The 25,311-nt window shown below is 37.1% G+C and overlaps 1 protein-coding gene across 1 annotated transcript in view; it reads right to left on the bottom strand.

Annotated features, from left to right (window-relative positions):
* Window positions 1-18,173, bottom strand: part of DGKB (diacylglycerol kinase beta) — a gene marked incomplete at its 3' end in the record, with an annotated part of 506,452 nt that extends 488,279 nt beyond the window's left edge. The window contains exon 1 of the mRNA XM_019659894.1: window positions 17,854-18,173. The remainder of the gene's footprint in view (window positions 1-17,853) is intronic.
* Window positions 18,174-25,311: the final 7,138 nt, after the last annotated feature.

Genomic DNA, 25,311 nt, shown 5'->3' with positions numbered 1-25,311 from the left:
AGGGCCAGTGACACTGCCCTCCACAGCTAAGATGCTGAACAACAGCTCAACCTGGAGCTGGGCTGCCGTGAGTTGCCGGCGTAGGCTGCAGCCCCTGCTGCAGTGGGTTGCCATGGGCTACCGTGTGTAGCCAGCAGCCAGCGTGAGTGGCCCTCAAGCCGCAGTGAGCAGCTGTCCAGAAGCAGGCGACTGATCTGCCTCACCCGGGAAGAGCACAATGATGGTGCCAAATTGGGCCAGTAAAGCAACGTCCTCCACAACTAGACTGAAGAACAAAATGACAGCAACTTGTCTGTTCCCCTGCCCCCAATTCCCCAGCACTGTTCCCATCCCCCCAATTCCCCAATAAAAAAAACTCTTTAAAAAAAAAACAAAACAAAAAAAACCACCCATGTAAATGAGTTGCTATAATTAATCCCATTTGGAAAACAGAACATCGTGATTAAATAACTCAACCAAAATCACACAACTAGTAAGTGCTCAAGTAAAAATTTATTCCAGGCAGTTTCTAATCACCTTGTTATTCAGTGTGGCAGGTTAAGGGAAACCTACAGATTCTTTTTTTTTTTTTTTTTGGCCTGAATGCCAGGCCAAGGTGAATCTATAGCTTATTTGGATGAAAAAGGAAACACTGAATTATTTTGAGCAAGGATATGGGAAAATCCAAATCTTATATAGGAAAACTGATACTGAGGATTTAAAAAAAAGTATCACGCAATAAATGAATTGAAAATGAAGACACTATTGGGTTGTCGAAAAAGTCATGATGTATTTTTTCTGTTTTTCATTGCAAAAATGCATCATGACTTTTCCGACAACCCAATACATAGCAGGTTAGGAGTACGGTAGAGTCCAATCAAGTGAAAATTAAGAGTTCGAAACTGCTTGATAGGGGTTACAATGGAAAAGAAGGTATAAATGTAAGAACAGAGAGGAAAGATCAAGGCACAAAATTTGAGTCAGCTAATCGGAAAGCTGAGAGGGTACTTAGAAGAGGAGATACTTCAAGATAACTGTGTTGGATCTGGGATTATGGGAAGGAGAATATTTCAAGGGATGAAGATAAACTCAGTTTTAATAATATTCTTGAGGAGACAATAGGATATTTAGACAGAAAAGTTTAGTAGGCAGATGAGAATGGCTCAAAAGTCTCCAAAATTCAACATGTTTAAACTGAGTTCATTAAAGTTCACAAAAATAATAGCAAACAAATTGACTCCTCTAATTTTCTCAATTGGTGACAAGGCACTGCCTCTACTACTGTAAATGCCAGAAGATTAGAGGTTAGGCTTACCATCTCTACCTCATTTTCTCATATACTCATAGCCAGACCGTCTAAAGCACTATCAATTTCACTTCATAAATATTACTCAGATTTATCTTTCTCTCCATTTACATTGTTACTCCTATAATATAGACTAAAATAATCATTCACCTTATTATTACAAAGGCTTGCTAATGGGTACCCAACTTCCATCTGGCCAACCTACAATTCATCCTATACACATTACAGCTAGAGTAATCACATCAAAACATAGATAATGTCCACATATCCTCCCCTCCCTTAAATCATCAAGTATGTCCAATGCTCTAAGGTTAAAGTCAAAGGCTGCTCTTAAACTCATACACACCCACTCCAACCTGTATGGATTGCATTCACATTTGCCTTGCAATCAAGTCTTTACATGCTTCTCTACTTTTGCTTCCTTATTATCTCATTATACCAACTCATCTTTCAGACCTCAGTTTATAATCACTTCTTCATAAAGCCTTTCAAACTCTCTAGACCAGATCAAATAATACTGTTATATTTGGACCATTAATTTCAGACGCAATTTCCAGTATTTGTATTCGTAGTTGATCTGTTTGTTCTCTCTCCACATCGACACTAACAATTCACACTTGAATCTGCTTCAGCCTGACATCCGCTCCAGCACCTCATTGGAACCGCCCATTTTCCCGTCAACAAATACCTACCTTTCCCAGTCCTGGGGTACACCGGAAGTCATCTTTTTAGTCTTCTCAGTTGCAATTGTCACAATTGAACAGCCTTTCTTATTGAAACACCTCGTTACTTGGTATCCAGGGAAGTGCCTTGTCCTGATGCACCTTCTCACTTACTTTTTCAGATTCCTCTACCTTTTCTCTACCCCATGAAATGTTGGTTTACCCCAAGGCTCAGCACTGAAACTTCTTCTCTGTCTACACTCAATCCCTAGGTGATCTCTACTGGTTCCAGATATAGACACAACTGTCACATTTTTGTCTCCAACTACTTCCTTTAACTTCAGCTTCATGTATTCAATTGCCTACTTAACAGCACCTCTTGGTTATCTTAAAGGCATCCCAAATGTAATATGTCCACAGAAGATGGGACATATTTTTAAAATAAGTCTAAAATAGTACATCATTTAAAATAGCACTCTCTATCACTGTCCTCTTGCCCTGACTTATTCTTCTTCATGGCGCACACACACACACACACACACACACACACACACACACACACACACACACATATATATATATATATATATATAATTTTATATACCTGCTGCTTTCTATCTCCAAGATAATGTAACTTTTTTAATGTGCTATTACATTTTTGATGCCTAGAACAGAACTGGCACCAAGTAGACACTCAAACTATATTTGTTAAATTAAATAATAGATCACTGATATCAATCACATTCAGTAAACTGTAACGTTACTGGGAACAGAAACAACTGACTTGTTTAATTAGCATTGTTTTCTGAATGACTGGCAAATTGTAGTCATTAAATGCTTTTTGACTGCTTGAAAAAAATACAAATAGTATTATAGCAGTGCAGTCTTACCAATGACAAAGAAAGATTGAGTTGCAACAATGAGTGAAGCTATCAAGAATGGCCCATGCTAATAAAAAGCTGACGATGACAAGAATGATAAAAGGTAAACTCATTTGGTAATTAAGACACTATGAATAAATATCAAGGCTAATTTAAGTACAGGTGTATATTGATTGCAAATTATAACTGGCTAAAGAATTAGTGGGAGGCACAGAGATGTGGCCCCAAGGGTAAACATGATTTAGTGGTTATTATTCCTAACACCTGTTTTGCTTTCATTTCATATGCCAGTGTTGAAATTTCCTGCACCATTTTATCAGCTAGGACTCCAACACCTCTCCACCCTGTCCTGAAAGACTTCTCTTCATCGTTGGGTATCTTAAATCTGAAAGTACTGGCCCTCTTTGTTTTCACCTTTTGTGAATAAGGAGCCATGTATCTGAAAGTTAGGAGGATAGGTTATTGCTTAGAATGCACATCATTGCTACGAAGTTTCAAATTTGACTACATGTAGGTAGTGTTTGAGCCCTCTTATTTAAATATTGAAATTTGAAATGTAAGTAAATAAGGGCTGTAATGTCAGTAAATAAGTAACTATAATGTTTACTGGCCTGTCAGAATTTTTCTAAGCTTAATGACTTTTGAAACATCAAAAAGACGATGTAGCTTGCACCCTAATGGGTACGGTAAGGATAAAGAGGAACCCCATGAAATTGCAGGGGCAGGAAGGGCTGATGTTATGTAGGAAGTGTCAAGAAATCTATGAGCCAGTCCAATAAAATCTTTTTTATCCTTCACTGTAAACTAGTCAGAATAAAAAAAAAAAGCTAGTTCAGGTTCTAGCATTGGCAAGAATTAGGGCCATGACTCAGCTATGGTTGGCTTTCACTTTGATTTATAATTAACTAGAAAATAATCCTTGCAAAGAATAAACACCGAATTAAGAAAGCAAGTGGGTAGATGCTTCTGGAGGCTTTGTTTTATTCCACACAAACACATAGCCAAAGCTCAATACGACCAGAATCCCATGTGGAGAGAGAAATCCTCCCAAGCAGCATACAGAGCAGGATGTGGGATTTTGGTCTTCTATAACTATCATGGTGGGGGGGGGGGCACATCAGCTCAAAAGGGGCAGCCCTCTTCATTGTAGTGACATTCTTGCTGCACCACAGATACATACTTCTGTATCCTACTTCTTCTGCCTCATTAGGCCAATCAAACATCCAGTGCAGCAGCCTGGTCTACAGCCTACCACAAACCTCACTTGGAAAATCGCCCCCAGCCCCAAAGAAGATGGGAGAGAAAGTTCATCTCCCACAGATCAAGTATTCAGTATAAGAAACAGAACTGAGTATTAGATAGCAGAGAATGAACATTCCTTGGGTAGTAAAAGACAGTCAATGTTTTGCTCATCATATAAGAAAGAACAAGTCTTCATCACATAATAGTTTATAGTTAATCTCTTGGCAATCTAAAGGAAAAAGGAAAAGGAAAAGATTGCTAAAATAAGAACATAAAATCCCACCTTCAGCCTACAAAAACAAAAACTGCGGAATGAGTGGAAAACAGGCAGCATAAGACAGAGGGAAACTTGACCTCCATTACTGTCAGCTCAGACATATCCAGGAAGTTATTTCTCAAAACTGAAAGTTGGTTTTTCAATTTTTTTTTCTGTTTGTCCTGGAATAAGTATCATATAGAAATACATCAACTTCTTTCAGTGCTGCTTAAAACTAATAAAAATGCAGAAAAAAATCAAACATATATGCATTAAAAATATATCTGCTTATCAGTATTTAACCAGTCATAAAATGTAAGTTTCCCAGCCTGAAAGTTTTCTCTTTTCACAGTTTTCATTTCCTTGTGAAGTTATATGTTTTAAAATCTGACAAATAAAATCAATGAAGGCTGAGGCTACATTGTGTTGTAAGCAAAATTACAGAAATATATATATATATATATATATATATATATTCATTTAATGCTAAGTTTATTTATATCACTTATGTAACATTACATAGAAAAGAAATACAGTAAAATTTTTGGATTGTGCGTAACGTGGTTTCCGAGTGTTCCACAAGACAAGCAAACATTTCTTACATATTTTAACATTATAAACAAGCGATGTCTTGCAATACGAGTAGTTTGTTTCCAGAATGGATTATGCTCGCAAATCAAGGTATTACTGTATTAGAAATTGAAAAGCTATTCCAAGGATAACCTCATTCTGTGGTTTCTGAAGCAACTCATAAGTAAAAATGTCCACTTGCAAAGTAGACTAGTGTACCACCGTGGATAAGTCCACTTGAAGCTAAAGTTTGATATAAATCATGTTTCCCCTCCTAAAATGCTTTCATCTATCCCTTTTAGTTGATATGTGCTTATATGGAAAGAATGGAGGAAGGTTAACGCTTTGGGAAAGCAAGAATTTAAACAAGTGACCAACCACTGGTGAATTACACCTGGAAAGCATGATAAAACCATTCTATATAAGGATTTTTTTTTTGCATTTCTTTTGATAAGAATTTGATGTGGCTGAGAGAAATATCTTCATTTTGTTGTCATTGGCAGATCATCATTTAAATAGATTGAGAAAGCAACATAGCTCTGGGGAAAACAGACAGGTTATTTTCTATTCTCTCTACATGTGTGACCTCTTAGCCTGCTGTTTACGTCCTATAAAGCCCTCCAAGTCTTCATGCTCGTTTTTGTCAAATACTGAAAATAACTGCGATCCTTCCACATCTTTACACCCAGGTTTACTACTGAATGTCAATAATCAATTCACAGAAAGTATCACAAATAAAACAAATGCCTAAATCTATAACTTAAGCTGCTAATACTGGAGAAATAAAGCTCCAATAATTGCTACACTTGGAGAAATTAAAAATAATGTCATTCTCTTGAAACAGAATAACATGGTTGAATATCGTCTCCAGAACGAGCACATATAGTTACTTTTATGTACCGAGGGAAAACATATGCTAAAGGACAGGCACTCGTTCACAATTAGTACAGACCGTACTGAAAAATGGACGAAGAGGAGGTAGGAAACAGTATATTTCAGAGAATGAAGGAGATGGTCATTTACCTCTCTAACAGAGTAGATTAAATGGTAGAAACATTGTTAAGCCAGAGAGATGCTTTATGAGGCAACTCATCACCTCCCAATCAAGAAAGGCATTTTCAAAGCTCATTTATTTATTTAGCTTTTTCATTTTTTTACTTTTTATTTTTTTTAAGGTACCTGTTTTGTAACAGGTACTGTTCCAAGCACTGAGACAATAAAGGGCCTCAGGCACAACAGGAGTGCAAGTAAGGTGAGAAAGAAGTGCTGACAGAAGTTAATGTCAAAGACCATTAAATTGGAAGAGAATAGAGTGGCAATAGGCATTCTTGAAGAGATAGAGGAGCCATGTTGTGCAGCTTTGTCTAAAAGCATGGGTATAGAGAAGGTGGGAAGTAGGGTTGATATAATTGTGAATAGTAATACATTTTCAATTAAAATCCAAATTTAATTAAGACCATTAAATGCCAATACCAAAAATAAAGATAAATGATACAAAGAGGAAAATGTTAAAGATACTCAAATCTTTCTTTTCTTAAGGAAATATGAAGTACATGTGGCAGGGCTTTATGAGAAAGCTGCTGAGGAGAATAGAAAGGGAAAGAAAACATGGGCACTTAGAATACTTGCCAGCATCAGACTGAGATGGGAGATCACAAATTTATTATGACACCAGTTTTCATGGTTTTGTGATTTTCAATATCATTCAACACCCCAAGTAAAAACGCAAAGTGAGACTGCTCAACTGAGAAAGGGTAAGGGTTTTGCCAGATGTAAAATGCAAGGAAAAGAGTACAAAGATGTAAAGATTTGGGCAAAAGTGTTATTTAAGTTTTATACTGGGTCTTGCCTGGATAGTTAGGAGAGGGTGAATGAGAAAATAACTATTAAAAGGAAATGAGGCGTGTCAAGGTATTGGAGACTGGTGGGAGCTAGAGAAAACAAGGCAGTTATTGCTCTGCAATTCATGATTTCAAAGATGAAAATTTCAAGGTGATACCAACATCCAAAAAGGAGTTGTGGGCCAATGGTCAACATAGAATGGAGTGTAATGTCCATGAAGGTAAAGTAGTTCAGGAATTTCTGTAGCGTATTGACTTGTCAACCTATATACTTTAACCAATCATAATGATGACAGAAGATAGAAAGGAAAACTGTCATCCAAATTTCTAAATCTGAGGGAGTAATATTACAATGACAGATGAGATTGAGGGGGTAGGTGATGATATTATAAAAAGCAAAGCAAAATAAAACAATAAGTCTTGGATAAACTCTATGTTTTCTATGCCACATCCCAAGCAGCTGAATGGAGACCCACGTTGAGGTAAATTGTTATTATTGTAAACTTATGCCCATCTACTCAAATGGCTGCCTACTGTTGCCCAGATCCTTATAAGTCAATAACTACTCCAATCTTGTCCAAAACTTCAAACGTTCTTCACTTTATTCAAATTCTACACAGAAAATTTAAATTCCATAAATACCCACAATTTAGCACTATACAACCTACACACTTATTCAGATTGCTTCTTTCTCTCCTTCCTTCTCTTTCTTTACAGGGCTTGTTGCTTCTAGCCAAGGTCCACTCATAGCCCATGTCTTGATTCCTATTCGATTTCACATCATGAGGTATCAAAGAAGTATCCCTTCTCCTGTCTGTATTTTTAATCACTTCAAGTTTTCATAGATATTTAAACGTGCTCAAAAAACTCCTATCTCAGAACAGTAAAAGCTCCTTCAAACGTCTCCAGAAACAGCTCTATCTTCCGTCAAACCTTCATAGAGAAGCTTTTTGAATGAATCACTCTCTTCATTTCCTGAGCTCCTACTCACTCCCCGATCATGTTGACATCTAGGTTTCACCTCAGTCATTACAGCAATGCCTCTAGCTAAGGTCACCAATGTATCCCCATATTGAAATCCAATGGCAGCATCTGGCAGCAACAGTTACTGTCTTTCTTATAGGATGAGTTTCCCCAGTTTTTTGGAATACCACAGATTTCTGTTACTGTTTTCCTCTTCTGAGACAATTTGCTTTCCTTCTTTACAATCCCATATACTCTGATATACTCTAAAAATATTAGAATTCATCAAGGTTTGTTCCTAAAATTATCTTTTTTCTCACTCGACATTCTTTGCCTAGAGATTCTTATCTACTTCAGGGGAATCAATTACTATCTGTACCACCGAAGTTACGTATCTCTGTCCCAGTTTGCAGCTCTCATCTTTTTATTCATGTACCATCTGTGCACTCAAGAGTTATGCTTTGATGAATGAAAGGAGTACTGGTTTTCAGGAGGGTAAAAGAATAATAGTCTCTAGATAGAGCTTTGTAAGTTTTGTCTTTATTTGGTAAATTCCTACTTTCCCTTAAGACCCAACTCAAATTCTAAATTATCTGTGATTAATTTCTTAATCTCATACTCTCCCCATTTTCTATAGCAACTTACTATGTACCTCCTATATACTACTTCTATCGCTGCACATAGCCCACAATGTTATAACTTCTACCTCTATGTATCTTCCTCAAACCCCCGATTTAGAAGCAGCTTAATATCAGGGTCAGGTTCTATTCATAGTTTTTTTTGTTTTTTTTTTCCAGAACCTACTACTCTGATGTATGGTAGGTACTCAAAACACTTTAAATGAATAATTGAATGTCAATAGGCCAGTAAATTGTGGTCTGATGTTTTCAAAGAGATATTAATAGATGTTCCCAGAAGGAAGGAGTCTGCGATTAAATTAACATCAGGGAAGTTTGTACTAAACCCCCCTCCTGGATATTCCAACACACTTGCATCTGAGAAACTATAAGACATCCTTAAAATAGAAAACTATTTAACTTTGTTTAATGTTTACATAAGGAAAGCTTTCTTTCCCTTTTCTTCTTTTAACACAGATATCAGCATTCCTCAGACAATATTTCCATATGTCTTAACATAGTTTGGATTTTAACTCATTAGGATCAGCAAAACAGATGTTAAAGAGCCAGAGTATATACATTCTCTTTACCCAGGAGGCTTTCCAATCGTAAGATACAGCTGCTAATTCCTTCCATAGAGCTGTGCCACTGAGTGGAGAAGAAATTTTGGTCAATATATACATCAAATCTAACAGACTCTGTTTCTTTTTTACGAAGTTACTAATTTCAGGAACTAAAGAACACTGCCTAACCGCAAATAATAGCAACAATATTACAGCCTCCTTGAACCCATTGTTTTGTTTTGTTGAAAGAGCTCTGATGATGATAATAGAGTCACCTAAACTCCAAATGCACCGCCAAGCTGTTATGCAGGTAGCTTGAATGGAGCTCAAAAACCTTACCATGTTAACGTTCACAATATGTGGTGTAGAATTTAGAGTACTTTGAAAACCAGGGACACCAAACAATAGTCCTACGCTGAATGGCTTTCATGCTTTGCTTTCTTCAATGTGTGACAGCAAAGGGACCTTATTTGCCAAATAGACAGTTCTGGTGTGGCAAATGACATTATATAACAATAAAGCACCCATCCTGGTAATCAGAACTTGTATTAAGAACAACAAGATAGCAAAGTGACTCATCAGCTTGTGTGCTCTTTCTCAAATCTAGTAATTTGGGACAAGAGGTGGGAAGTCACAAGTTGTTTATAGGCAGTCCAAAATGACAGGCAACAGAAGTTACTAAGCAACACTGAGTACTTGCATTTTTCTAATCATTCAAAGCCGCCACAAGCTAAATAATCTCATAATATAAAGGTAAAGGAAAAAGCAATGTGGGAGTCATGTTTTTGACTGAATGAAAATGTTTTGCTCAGTAATTCTAAAATTCTGATTCACCATGAGTTCATCTGTCTTGGTTTTAAGGATTACTTCAAGTGTATAATCCTCTTCTACTCACTGTCAACACCAGACATGCATTCTATAATAATAATTTTCAAAAGCATAATAGGAGGGTGGTAAGGATTGGTCCTTATATGTATGGAAACCAGTTTGCCCCCCCAAAATAGGCTCTCTGTTCTCTGTTTCAGCTCTTTGTTTCTTTCATAGCACTTATTACAATAACAATAGATCGCGTACCTGCTTTCTTATTTAGGTGTGTTTGCTGCTATCTTTCTCTTTCACTAAAGTGTGATTAGTCCTGTAGGCACCTGTCTATGGTTTTACCCTTCCTCTCCTGAGCTTGCCACATTACCTGACACAGTACTCCATCAATACCTGAAGGATGGAATAGGGTACAGTGTCATGATGTTACTAGTTCTGTTTCTTAAGGTGATAGTTTTGAAATAACAGTATATATTTATAAAAACCTTAATTTCCCAGAAGTAGCTGAGTGTTACTGACAATCTCTAAAATACGTGCTACAAAAGGCAGGCAATCAAGAATCCCCGAGGCCTTTTTTCTTTTCCTTAAGGGCCCAGCAGAGGGACTCCTTGGTCAAAAGCCCAGAAAGAAACATTCCCTAGCATCCTCTGTCTCAGCAACACAAGTTGCTGAATAAACTACAAACTCATCTATTGGGCTTAAATCTCTGTTTTCAGGTCAAGGATCCTGTAATGCTTTCCCGCAGCACCTCCATATTCCTCCTTTCCAGGACATATCATTCAAAAGGAATCGATCTAGATAATATATTTCCTCACATAAGAGGTCACATTTTCCCAGTCTGCTTAGGTACAAATAGCAGAGTAGTCAATATAGATAGAGCATCATTTTGTAATAGTAAATGGATGATAGCTGTGATTATGTTTTAAGAATGTCGGGGGAAGAAAAATGAAAGGTTTTATAGGGAAAGGGAAGGGAACTGAAATTTCCGAGGGCTGTTTGTATGCCAGCCACTCTTTCACGTGTGTTATCCAATTTACCTTTATTAAAAGTTACCATTTTTTAAAGAAGACCCTACATAAAGAGGGTGTTTATTTTAACATTTAACTGATTTTATGAGTCTCATTTTTTTATTAATAATAAAACTAAAGTAAAAACTGCTTTTAGATTTAGATTTTATTTAGAAATTTTCTCTGCTATTGATCCTTTACCCTTTACCTGAGATAACATCCCAAGTAAACAGAAAATAATAACTAATTTTTGAGTATTTATTGTGTGCCTTCTATTCTAAGCCCCTTACATGCTGATTACATCATGTAATTCTGTGACTTGGATATTGTTTTCATTATCCCTATTTTACAAAGAGAAATATAAAGCATAGCATTTAAGTTATTTGCTCAAGGTCATCCTACTAGTAAAAATTTGAGATCAGGCAATTTGAATGCAAAGAATAAGTTTTAACCTCTATATCACACTGCCTAAGAAAAGAATGATGAAACTCAAATAAGCATCTGTACATATTGAGACATTATACATGGAATCAATTTCTCCCCACCTTCACCCACAATTACATCATCAAGAATAATCAAAACACTATATAAGCCAAAACTCTTTAAAAGAAAATCGTATTATGATGGAAGGCCCTGCTCTATCACTAGGGTAACCACATCCTGAGATTACTGTTTTGATGGAACCCCAAAGAGATTTTTAACAGCTATCACACTTCTCATCCCATTTGTCCTTCCCAGGGTTAAAAATGAATATTTGATAACTGATTCATGTGGATTAGAAGGAGAATAAAACCAAATTATTTGACCCAAGATGATGCTTTTAATAAAAATATTATACTTGGAAACCCATAAGTGATGTCCACCCAGTTCATTGTTATAATATTTAAATATTTAATGAAAGAAATTTACAAAATCATCAATAAGTAAATTCAAATGATCCCATAAATTGAAAATGCTTCTTTGGGGGAGGGGAGTGAGGATTGATTTTCCCACCATTATCCATTTCTTCAATTTTCTCTAGTGATAGTCAAGTTTCTAATGTCTGCTCACAATATGACTCAATAATTGCCAGCTAAGACTGAATCAAAATCTTCACAGGATTCTTACTCAGAGGAAATAAGAGTTCAAAAACAATTTTTAAAAAGCACCATTTCACAGCTTTACTCTATTGTCTTACAAAAGCAAAACATCTTTGATGAACCACTTATTCTAATATTTGTTCCCCCACCACCACCAAAGATACATTAGTAACAGAAATTAGCTTTCATTAAAAATATCAATACTGTGATCTGGAAATAAATGTGCCACCTGTCATATTTCAAAATACTGACCCCTATATTCTAACTATTCAATACTACAGAGAACGGTAAATGTCTTTTGAGTAATTTTATACTAATTAAGAGTTCAACTTATTAAAACATATTATCTGTCTCACACTTTGTAACTTGCAGCTGAAAGAACATTCTCCAGTCTTTTTGGGGGGCAAAGACTATGGAAGTGGAACTACCTACCCCTTTAGAGAATTCAATTAGAGCTTCAAATTCAGTTTACAAAAGAAGTATTTATTTATTATTATTTTTTAAAGATTTTATTGGGGGATTGGGGGAGGGGAACGGCGTTGGGGAATCAGGGAAGGGGAACAGACAAGTTGCTGTCCTTTTTGTTCTTCAGTCTAGTTGTGGAGGACGTCACTTCACTGACCCATATGTGTATTATCATTGTGCTTTTCCTGGGTGAGGCAGTCGCTTGCAGGCCATTGGATGGCCGCTCATGGTGATTTACCAAAGCTCATGTCAGCTGCCGGCCAGCCCAACTGCAGCCTACGCTGTCGCCATGACTCATAGCAGCCCAGCTGCAGGTCAAGCTGTTGTTCATCATCTTAGTTGTAGAGGGCGCAGCATCACTGGCTCTCATGTGGGATCTGAACCGGGGCCCTGCCTCTCAGAGCTGGCATCCCAAGCCAACTCCTAACCAACGCGCCACTCGGCAGGCCCAAGAAGTATTTATTCATCTTAAATATTATATTAGAAACTATGCTCAGCACTAAAGTTCCAAAAATCAATAAAGTTTGGTTTCCTTCCCAAATGTAGAAAACAGATTGTGGCATATTCAGTAATACAGGCAAGCACAAATTTCAGTGGCACCACAGAGAAAGACATTTGGGCCAGTGGTAGATTCCAAATATTGGGCTGTCGGAAAAGTCATGACGCATGTTTGCAACAAAAAAACATAGAAGAAAATATCATGACTTTTCCGACAACCCAATAGAATTCCAGAAGGCCACGATGCTAGAGTGGATGCTTAAAGGGTAAAGATGCCTTATCAAGTGAAACACTGATGAGGTGACGGTAGAGGGAATCTGGTGTCAAGACAGAAATTAGACAGGCAGGTATATGTGGAGACAAAGAAGTGAACAAATAGCATGAACTATTGAGAGTTATAACAAGCCAGTGATAGTTAATAGTGGACTTGGAAACTTTGGGTTAAAAGCATGGGTTCTAGAGCCAGACTGTCTGGTTCATGCCTCAGCTCTATCCGTACTCATTTCTAACTGTGGGTAAGTCATTCATTTAACCCTCTTTGTCTCAATTTCCTCATGGGAATGAGGATGATAAGAGGATTATCCCATAAGAGTATTATCAAGATTAAATGTGCAAGATGCTTATACAAGCAATGTGTACAGGTAGCAAGAACTTAATAAAAGTTCCTGTCATTATTTTTTTAAATATAAGAAGAGAGCTAAAGTATCACATTCAAAAATGAACTTGAGATTCTATTCCTAACCTCGACCTGTAGTGTCACAAATGGCAAGACACAAGAGAAAGACCAGGGATAACAATATGAATGCATTTGAAAAGCTCCAACATGCATACAGAGGGTGTCAAAAAAATGTATACACATTTTAAGAAAGGAAAAAACTATTAAAATTTTAATACTTGATATATACCGATAACAAAAGATGAATACAAGTCACGTTTGACTTCTGCAATTATAAGAGGTGCTCAAAGTAGCTACCATCAGCATAATTTTAAGACCGTTTTTTCCTTTCTTAAAATGTATATACATTTTTTGGCACCCTCTGTATACACCGGGGGTGCTAAAAAAATGTATACAAGGGGACACTTTGGTCAGCATTCCTCAAGCTGTAGTTCACCATAATCAGAAATGTCTGGATTCTGATGGTAACCACTTTGAGCACCTCTTGTAACTGCAGAAGTCAAACGTGACTTGTATTCATTTTTTGTTATCGGTATATACTATTACAATTAATACAGTTTTTTCCTTTCTTAAAATGTGTATGTGGCACCGTGTGTGTGTGTGTGTGTGTGTGTGTGTGTGTGTGTGTGTGTGACAATAGCTCAGAAACAACTTCCCTTATGGAGTACATACATGTATCCTCTGATTTTGAAGGTAGCATCAGCTTTTGTGCTACTTGATCTGTAATGACTGGTATCTTGCCAATACAAAATAACTGAGTCAAGAACATTGTGTTTTAAACTTATAATACAGATTTGCTATTAAAAGGCAAATCCTTCATTTCAAATTGTTGACTCAGATAATACTTTAAAAAGAATTTCAGCTGTTTAAATTTAGTATGCTGAGAAAGACCAATCTTAAAATATTGTTTGGCTTTACGCCCATACCGTTTTCATTTTATTCCTTGTTAGTGTTGTCTTCTGTGATAAGAAGACAAGTGACAGTAATCGTGTTATTCTCCTTAATTCTTCAAATTTTACCTACATGAAACATTTTGTTTTTTATCCTCACCAGTTAAAGATGTCCTTTTATTTCCTGGCAAATTTTCAGGAAGTGATTATGCAAGAACCAGTGATATTTCCATGCACTGTTTTTCCTCTTCAGTCATCATCTGGCCCTTCTCCCCCACTTTTCTTTGAATCATCATTTTTGTTTTTACTCTTTAAAAAACTATGTAAAGGAGATTATCTGAAGACAAGACTGTTCTAATTTCTATAATCAGACTTCACAATTATTTAAAGAGATGCTTTGAGTCTGTCTTTAGCTGTGATTTTGAAGATCTCCACTCCACACACAGCCCAAATAGCTTGCTTTTTAGAGTCGCACAGGACACAGAATCTAGACAAGATCTCATACCAGCCTCCCATCATATGATCCCTATTTTCCTTTCATCTCTCTTGGTGTTTAGATCTTCCAACCCTCCCCTCCCATATGAACGCCATCATCTTCCTTTCTGGAAAAGATGTCCCTGGCTTCATTCCCACAGTTCATGAGCAGAACACTGAAATTGGAATGGTTGAGTATGCCAAGTTTGGATTTAGGATTAATGTAGGTAGATCCAATCTTGTATCAGTAGAGCAAGGAATTCTCTCCTGATTTACAGTTCGATTTCTTAAGCACTCTCAACCCACTCCATCTGCAAAACAACAAACTTACTCCACTTGACCCACGGTAGAGTACCATTTTACTAAAACAAGGTGGCAAATTGATAAAGAGCTAGACCTAGTCACACCTGGGGGCTAATCCTAGCCCACCATTTACAAAATATGTTGCTTTAGGAAATTTACTTATTCCCTCTGAGATAGTGTTTCTTATGAATGGTACAAAATGCCATCTCCCTCCAGCAGCTGTTAACTCCTAAATGAAAAGACTTATTCAAAGTGCTTAACCTAATCTCTGCCATGAGTGCACGCACAGTAACTGGTAACTATCCATGCATTGTATGCTGAGTAAATCACAAATGCAAATAACCCGAAGAGCTGTCAAGGAGTTGAACCTACTTCATAGCCAATGCCTAAGGATGAAGAAGCACATGGGATTCTGACTTAAGGTAAGAGTCTGTGGTAGTGTTTTATAGGAGAGGGGAAATAACAGGGATGGGAAAGGGGTAATCAGAGGCTTACTTCAAAATTTTGCCTGGAGCTTCCTCCAGGAGCATGCTCCTAGACTAGAGGTGCTACTCTTATCATAAGATATTTAAGCAGTATCATGCATACATAGTACAGTTCCACTCCTGAAGCCAGCCAGGAGGAGACACATTGAGGAAAGAATATTCATAAAATGTCTTTTCAAGCCTACATATCAACATCATAGTCAACATCATAGTCATTATTAGCAAGAAGAATTAGATCGTGAGGCCAGCAGCTCTCTTTGTCTGGCTCGTCTGACTACAGCTTTTCCTTCTTTCAATAGTAAGCAGGGAAAAGCATGAACCATAAGATACTTGTCAGGTTCAAACACTGCCTCAACAAACCTTACCAATGGTTTAAACCTTAAAATAATTGTTTTGTTTCAAAAATGGTTTTGAAAATCTTTTCAGACATGAGGTCTCTTTACCAGTCAAACCACCAAAATATGAAGCAAAGGTGTCCCCAGAACTCGAACTCCACCTGCCTATGTTCCTGTCTTAAAGAAGTTCCGACAAATTCCTATTCAACCCAAATTCCTATCAGGCTCTCAGCCTGATTTTTCTTCTTTTTAGCTAAATACTCAAGGTTCAGGTGATGATTTATTCTAGAGTATCAGAGAGCTGCTTGCAAACTCACTCCAACCATATTTTTTCAGTCTTTGTATAGATGTTTTTAGATGTTTTCTTTTTTTATTGCTAACATTTTTAACCATGCTCATGCATGCACTATCATAACAAATATATCCCCTGGATTATATTTTACTCAGTGATTTACAAAGTCATATGTAGTTTATGCACCAAGGAATTATGTGTGTGTGGAATGTTACCGCTAACAAATTGTGTATTTCAATAATGACAAAAATATTATATCTGGAGATCCCTGAGAGTAGGCAAAATTCATTACATTCAGGATGTTTTATTTTTAATAAAATAATGAAAATTAGTGGATTACAAGAAAGAGTAATACAATTTAAAACGGAAATAATAGGTACGAGTGATCCTGTTTCCTCTTTTCTAATGACAGGAAATTTCAGAATTAAGCACTGTCCATTTCACAATAGTTATTTCATAAGTTTCAATACCCCTTTATCCTATAAAACTTATGGCAACATATTGTGTCCAGTTTAAAATCTTGAGTTGTTTTAGCTAACCTCTTTTTTTCTTAATTTTTTTGGAGACGACTATAGTAATACAGCAATTTCTCCAATGATCCTGTAATTAGGTCTAATAGTTTTGTGTCACACATCCTTTCTGCTTGAGGGATTCTTTTTATTTATTTATTTATTTATTTTATTTCATTATTAAAATCTCGTCAGTGTAAAAGAGGACCTGGTTAGCTACTCTAAGATTTTTTTTTAATTAATTATTTCTGGTTTCCTTTCTAAAAAAGACCTTTAGTATTCTGTGGCATTCACATTCATTTGGTCATTTGCTTTAAAATGGGCTGGCCCTTGCTGACCTATTTTTACCTCCTTTTAAAGGAGTTGGTTATCTGCAATTTGAGCAACCAGTTGAAGTTGTTTTTTGAAAGTTTTTTAAAGCCTTTTTTTTTTTTGCAAGTGAACACAGTGCTGCTTCGTTCTAAGTATAAAGTCATATAAAGTCATCAATTAAAACCACCACTTTGAAATCACAAGGAAGGAGCCATTTAGCAACTAGAGAAAATTATTGCAGTAGTAAGAAATTGAGGGGATCCTGCACATTCCACCCACTAAAGAGCATTTGAATGTTTATCGTATCATCAGTGTCGGCTAGGCTGTTGCCTAGCAGTTATCTAGAGACCTACTTTACGTTTTACTTTGATTTAATAAAGCAAATCAAAGGCTTTTGTTTGATTGCTTCTTTATTTTACAGATTAAGTCTGGAATGAAACTTTTAACAACTGGGCATTTGAAAAATCAAAGCCAGCCTCTTAACAAATTTTCTTTTGAGAAAGCAAGCTGCCATCCATTGGTAACTTTCAAAAGAGGACTCTTGTAATTCAATCTCGAGCACAGTTACCAGTTTTGTTCCCTAAAATCACAATGGGGGGGGGGGTTTGCATACCTAAGCAACCAGCGGTCTCCGTCTGCAAATAACTGAGAGTAGCCAACTACAGCCTAACTAGGACGAGAGTCAGGGAGGCTAACCGATGTAACATCTCATGGAGAATTCAAAGCTATGCTTTTCTAACTTTCCTCGCCATTTCTTCTCAGCTCCCCTTCCCTGGCACCACATACCCAGAAGCCACTCACATCGCTAACCATGTCGAGTTGAACTTACTGCAGTGCGATGCAGGCGAAGGCTAGGCGCATCTCTGAAGCGAGAGCAACTGCTTTTCCGGAGAGGAGCTGGGACTAGCCAGCCACCAGGATCCTTCCCAATTCACACGCTCTCCGCTCAGTAAGAAGGATCCCTCACTGCTCCACTTCCCCTGAGGAGTGAAGCTTCAAGAACTCTGATCACTGCATCTCCTCCTCCCTACTGGCCCCCGCCGCGCTTCCACAACACACGGCCCATTCCTACTAGTCTGAAAGGTGGAAATCGACTCCAGTCAACAACACGGGCTGCCTGCAGCTACCAGTCCCTGAAAATTTGCAACTCAAAAAACACTGGAGGCTGTAAGATGTAGGTTTCCTGAGCCTGGAAGTCATCTTTGGCGTCCCCCACCCACACACACCTCTCACTCCTCCCACCTCCCCCTCCTTTACCGCGGCCGCCTCCAGTCTCCCACTCAAGCTAGTTATCACAGATGACTATTTTATTATCCATTACCAGTAAGCATCGGGAAGAAATCGGATTTGTCAGAGATGAAATACCTGTTGTCCACGACTAGTGCTCTTCTCTCATCGCTTCTAGTCCTTGATTTATAGCGACGCGCGTTGATATTGAAATCTGTGGAGTGTGTGTGCACGCGCGTGTGTGCGTGTGCATGAGCGTATGAGCGTGTGTGTGTGTGTGTGTGTGTGTGTGTGTGTGTGTGTGTGTGTGTGGAGGCGGCAATTTGCGTGGCTGTACGCAACAGCCCTATCTCTGTCTGCCGCTTCTACAGCTGCTGTTGCTACTATTGCTGTAGGAGCTCAGGGAATAATGTGACAGGGAGACGGTGCTTTACAGCTATTTATCCGCTGGACCAGTTATAAGACGAGGGAGGAGACCTGCAGGTATGAGTGGCTGTTGTTGAGACGTGAAGCTTGATTCAGTGCAATTACTACCATTCAGGATACACTTCCCCTGCAACAGGAAACCTGATACCTGTCTCCCCTCTCCTCTTTACTACAGTAACTATAGTCCTTGATGGGTCATTGGTTGTTCATCAACCACCTGCCTAACCCACGGGCTAGCAATGGTAACAGCTGCACACTCTACTGCTACATTCAAACTTGGTAACCTGGGGAGAGGTTACTGGAGGATGAATGGAAATAAAGAAGGAAGGGGGAACTCAGTGAATGTTAAAAGGAAATTGTAATGTACGTGTAACCAGTCAGCCAACAGATTAAAATGATACTGTTGAACCATGTGTGTAAAATAATGCATTGGGGTAATAAAAATGGAGACCAGTAAATAATCATGCCTATTTTACAGAATGTGTGCAAAACTCATTAAGAAGTGTGTTTACCAGCTTAAATACAAGGTATCTTGATATACACAACTCTTGGCGGCTGTCAGCTTCCACACATAATATCTACTGTGATTTCACCGCATTAACATCTCAGCTACAAATTCTGGTGAAACTTACTGGTTACTGCTGTCTGTAGACTCACCTTTTCTCTCCCTATTGCTTACCAACTCTCTGCCCCGATTTATCTCCAGTATATTCTCACATGAGGTGATATTCAGCAGAACTTAAAAGTTAAAGAAGTTCTCAAAACTCTCAAACACTAGAATACTTCTTAATAACTAACTTAATTTGCTCTAGCAACAGTTTGTCTTCACGTTCTTATTCTGTAATAGATTGGGTGACCATGAACTCTCCTAAACACACACATACTCACACCTCTTAATAAATAGCACTATAAATTCATTTTCAGCATTCAGTTGTCTAAGCTAAAAATAAACTGAATTCCTTTTGATTATATTTGTAATGCACCCCTTTCTTTTTTTGTTTTGCTCTGAGCAATTTTCATATTTGCCATGTATTTACTAGTTGTTAGAGATTGTGTAACCAGGGTTAAATTGAACAAATGTTAAAGCAGAGAAAAAAAAACAAAGCTCCTGAAAAAATAACAGCCTATCCAGAAGGAGGAAATAAACCCAAAATAATTAAATAATACATCTTCTCCTGAATAGTTCATATTAAAAAAATCACTTTCTTTAGCTTAACAAGGCTAGCTGCTGTGCAAAACATTTATTAATTATCCAATAAATATCAATTTACCAAAACCAAACTAACTACAATTATTACAGAAATTGCAAAGGCTAATATTTTGTATTAAAAATTATACAATTCAAAAAGTATCCAAGATTTTTTAAACATCAAAATCCTAATAAAACATGATACCAAATAACCACATATTTTTACCTCTTCATTTTTTCTATTAAATAGCTATTATGCAACACACTGTTAATATTAAAAATCTGAAGAGTAACTTCATATCTCCATACTTACATGCAATGCAATGTAAGGAAGTAGGAAAAAGTAGTCTTGACCACTTTAGAAATACATTTGATACAAAGGCCGACTTTATCCATAGCTAATATGATTTAAAGCTTATCTTGTCCCTCATACTCATCTGTTACTAAAATTATCAGAATCTAAAATTCCGTAGTTTAGCATTTTTGTTTTGTTTGTTTTACTTTTACTCTTATTTTAAAATTCAGATGTATTTAGGAAGAGTATAAATTAAACATTCTTGAGAGATAATTTATTAGATATTTTTACTACAGACAAGCATGAAGCTAAATATACAGTCTAGGTAGGGACGAAAGAACTAGAAAGTACTGAAGTCATCGGTAGTGAGCGTTTAACACCAATTTGGTTGGCTTTTGAAAAATTGCTTATCACATTACTGAGATTTAAGAACAAACAGCTTTCTTAACAAAACCACCACACAATCCACCCGGGTTTGCTAATGGAGGAAGAAAATCTTCAATTGGGGATTGATGGCAGACACTTAATCTCTGACTCTTTTAAAATTTTCCATTTGGTGGGGAAACTTACAAATTGCTGCATTATAACCCTGTGCCCATTTCTCTAAGATGCCTCTACTCCCATCACTGGATTTTCAGAAACTTATATGGGGATCTTTTTACAATTAATCAATCTCAAACATTTTTATTTTTTTTTTTAGAAAAAGAAACTTGCTCTATAAATTCCATTAATCAACACATCAACAATTTATGGGACTGTAGAAAGAAATAATATCTTAGTTTTCAACTAAATCTCTTTTATCATAAAAAAAATGTACTTCCAAATTAAATTACGCATATCAATGATACTTGTTTACTGGAGAAGAGCCAAGACTGCAAGTAAACTCTGCAAAGGTAAACGCATGTTTCTTTCGTTCACACATGTGTCTCTAGCATCCACCCAAAATGCTTAGAATGTGGTCTGTTCACAGAAAAGAGTTTTTAAGTAAATGAGTGAATGAGTAAATGAATTAATCTCTGAAGGCATTGGGTAGATAAGTGAGCTGTAAATAAGGATGTTTAAATTCTTCGAGTCTACTCAGCTGATAAATAACTGTGGCACTTTAGGGAAGTGATTCATTTCTTGTGGTCTCAAAACATCCTTTCAGGTCTATCACTCAGAGACGACACAAAGCTTTGTAATAAATGTATGTCCCAATACTCCAATATAGTTTAAAATGGTTTTAAACTATACAAATTCAATCAATATAATTCCCTAGAATCTCATTTCCTGAGCACTTTGCAGAGAGGTAATAGCAGGACCTATTACTCCCTAAGAAATGCATGGTTTCTCCTACTTTTGACCTTCAAATCTGCACTTAGTCTAGTGAATGAGTACTGGACTAGATGGTTAAAGAAAACAGTTGTTATACATTTATGTGTGTGTATTCCTAAAATTTTACTTCTGTATCAACGATTACAAGAAAGGTAACATTCATTGATATTTTATGAATTAAATATGGTAAATCTTAAAAAAATATAAGAAACAGAGCTTAAAGAGTGAAATGTCATAGATAAAATAAATACAAGTTCATATTTAATCACAGCCTTTTATGTAAATTTGTCCTTAAAAACACCTTGCCCTGTTAATTTTATTCAATAAACATTTATTGAGCATCTATTATGTGCAAAGCATTGAGAAGAGAAACATAGTCCAATTACCCAGCCACAGCATCTGTTTTTAAAGGACATATAGTCCAACAAATAAATATGTTCTTACTTTATAATTTAGATTTTTTGTTTGATTTAAGTATGTTAAGTTTCAGAAAAATCAAATAGCGAAAATTTGTATCAGACACGATTAAAATATTCTCCAACTTTGAAATGATGTGAGGAAAGCTACTTCCTAACTTGAGCAGACTGTCCCATGGGGACTTTTCCACTAATTTCCAATTGGTGACTGAGTGGATACAGGCTGAAAGGTTAAGAGAGGTCCAGAAAAGACATGACTTTATGTCACTACCTTTAAAAGACTAATAATCATAAAATACTGGGTTTAGATAGGCCCTTAGAAATTCTTATATGTCATACATAGGAAGGGAAGCAGTAGGTCACCAGAGCTTATTGCTGTTAAGACCATTTACCAGTCTCTCTATGGACTATCTGGTTATGAATAGCAGTGTTAGACATGCAAGCTTTGGCATTAAATGTGTATATAATATATTCTTCCCAGGCATGTCAATGACTACCTGTATGAACTTGGGAAATGATCTAGCCAGATCTCAGTTTTCTCATCTATAATATGAGAATTTTAAAAGGTTTACTGAGGTACAGTTGACAAAATTAGAATATATTTAAAATGTACAAAGTGATGATTTAATGTATATATACACTATGAAAGGACTCCCACCAAGTTAATTAACACATCCATCACCTCACATGATTTTTCTCTTGTTTTGCATGAAAACTGAAGTCCTAGTCTCCTAGCAAATTTCAATTATACAATACAGTATTTTCAATTATAGTAGATCCTCAGAACTAATTCAGCTAAAATTATATATTCTCACCAGCCTCTTTCCATTTGTCCCCACCCCAAACCATAGGAACAACCATTCTATTCTCTATTATGAGTTCATTTTTTTCTTTTCTTTCTTCTTCTTTTTCTTTGATTCCACATAAAAATGAAATGATGCAGTATTTGGTTCTCTTTGTCTAGCTTATTTCCCGTAGCATAATGCCCTCCAGGTCCATATATGTTGTCACAAATGGCAGAATTTCCTTTCTTTAGGCTGAATAATATTCCTGTGTGTGTGTGTGTGTGTGTGTGTGTGTGTATGTATATAAAGAAAATGTGACTATATATTGGGTCTTCAGAAAAGTCATGACATATTTTGTCATAAAAGTCATGACATATTTTTCAGTGAGTTTCATAATTCCTCGTTCATAGAAGGACCTGTCTTTATTGGAGAAAAACTGAACAAGGTGCTGATTTACAGCCTCATCTGAATTGAACGTTATACCACGCAAGGAGTTTTGAAGAGAGCAAAACAAGTGGAAGTCAGACAGCACAAGGTCAGGCAAGTATGGTGGGTGTGGCAACACATCCCATCCAAGCTCCAATATTTTTTTTTTTTAAGATTTTATTGGGGAATTGGGAAAGGGGAACAGACAAGTTGTTGTCCTTTTTGTTCTTTAGTCTAGTTGTGGAGGACGTCACTTCACTGGCCCATATGGGTATTATCATTGCGCTCTTCCCGGGTGAGGCAGTCGCTTGCTGGCCATTGGACGGCTGCTCATGGCGACTCTTGGCAGCTCACACCAGCTGCAAGCCACTCACAGTAGCTTTACCGCAGTCCACTGCAGCCTCACTGCAGCCTACGCCATCGCCGGCGACTCAAGGCCGCCTAGCTGTAGGTCGAGCTGTTGTCCACCATCTTAGCTACAGAGAGCGCAGCATGACTGGCCCTCATGTGGGATCCAAACCGGGGCCCTGCTGCTCAGAGCTGGCATCCCAAGCCAACTCCTAACCAACACGCCACTTGGCCGGACCTAAGCTCCAGTAACTTTTGATGGGTCATCAAACTTGTGTGTGGTCTCACGTTGTCACGATGGAACACAACTCCTTTACAATTAACAAGCTCTGGACATTTCTGGATGATGGATTCATTCAAACTGTCCAATTGCCGACAGTACACATTCGAACTGATTGTTTGGTTCCTTGGTAGGAGCTTGAAAAATACAACACCTTTAAAATCCCACCACACTGAAAGAATAGCCTTCCTCTGATGAATGTCTGCTTTCGATGTTTTGAGGCGAATGATCACGTCGGGACCAAGACTGTTTGAGCACCACATTGTTGTAAACAATCCACTTCTCATCACCAGTCATCAGTCGCTTCAAAAAAGGATCGTTCTCCTCACGTTTAATGAGAATATTGCAGATGTTTATACACGCCATCACATGAACTTCTTTGAGTTCATGCAGAACCGAAATATGGAGCTTGCTTACTATCCCAGCTTCTTCAGGTGGTTGTGAATGCTTGAATGATGGATGTTCAATGTTTCTGCAATCTCTCATGCCATGTAATGTGGGTTTGACTCGATCAATGCCTTTATTTTGTTGTCATCAATCTCGGTGGGCCCCCCTGACCAAGGAGCATCGTTGAGATCAAAATCACCAGCATGGAATTTCATGAACCATCGTTGGCACTGACATTCTTGTAGAGCATTGTCACTGTAAACTTTATGCAACGTTTCACAAGCTTGATGCGTGTTCTTCCCTTTATGGAAGTAAAAAAGTAAAATATGGCAAAAATGCACTGTTTGGTCTTCCATCTTCAACTTGTTGTAAAATCTCCAAAACACAACCAAATCGCTCAATTTTTTTTTAGAATTAAGCTAGAACTGTCAGCTGTCAAATGACAGGAATAACATAGATGCGAATGACTCGAGTACTTCAAAAAATGAACTAGTGCCATGTGTCACAAACATGTGTCATGACTTTTCCGACAACCCAATATATATAGAGAGATATAAAAATATAGATGTGGATAAAGAAAATGTGAGCATATATATTTGGCACTTAGGTTGCTTCCAGATCCTGGCTATTGTGAATAATACTGTGAGAACATGGGAGTGCAGGTATCTTTCGAGGTCGTGATTTTGGTTCCTTTGGATAAATATGCAGAAGTAGGAATGCTGGATCATCCGGTGGTTCTATTTTTTATTTTTTGAGAAAACTCCATACTGTTTCCATAGTGGCTGTGTCGATTGACATTCCGACCCCCATTGTATAAAGGTCACCTTTTTTCACATCCTTCCCATTACTGATCTCTTGTCTTTTTGATAATACACATTCTAACCTAATAGTCTTTTTGATTTGCATTTCCCTGATGATTAGTGCTGTTGTGTACCTTTTTACATACCTGATGTCCATTTGTATGTCTTCTTTGGAATAATGTCTATTTATATCCTTTGCCCATTTTTATCTGGGTGTTTTGTTGTTGTTGGTGGTGGTGTTATTGAGTTGTATGAGTTTCTTGTATATTTTGGATTCTAACCACTTATTGAATATGTGGCTGGCAAATATTTTCTTCCACTTCATAGGTTGCCTTTTCATTTTTTTGATGATTTTCTTTGCTGTGCAGCATTTTAATTTGATGTAGTTCCTCTC

The sequence above is a fragment of the Hipposideros armiger genome, unplaced genomic scaffold, assembly GCF_001890085.2.
Source record: "Hipposideros armiger isolate ML-2016 unplaced genomic scaffold, ASM189008v1 scaffold_305, whole genome shotgun sequence".
In the NCBI taxonomy this organism is placed as follows: domain Eukaryota; kingdom Metazoa; phylum Chordata; class Mammalia; order Chiroptera; family Hipposideridae; genus Hipposideros; species Hipposideros armiger.
Note: the sequence above shows the minus strand (reverse complement) of the source record. Positions and strands in the feature narration are given on the sequence as shown.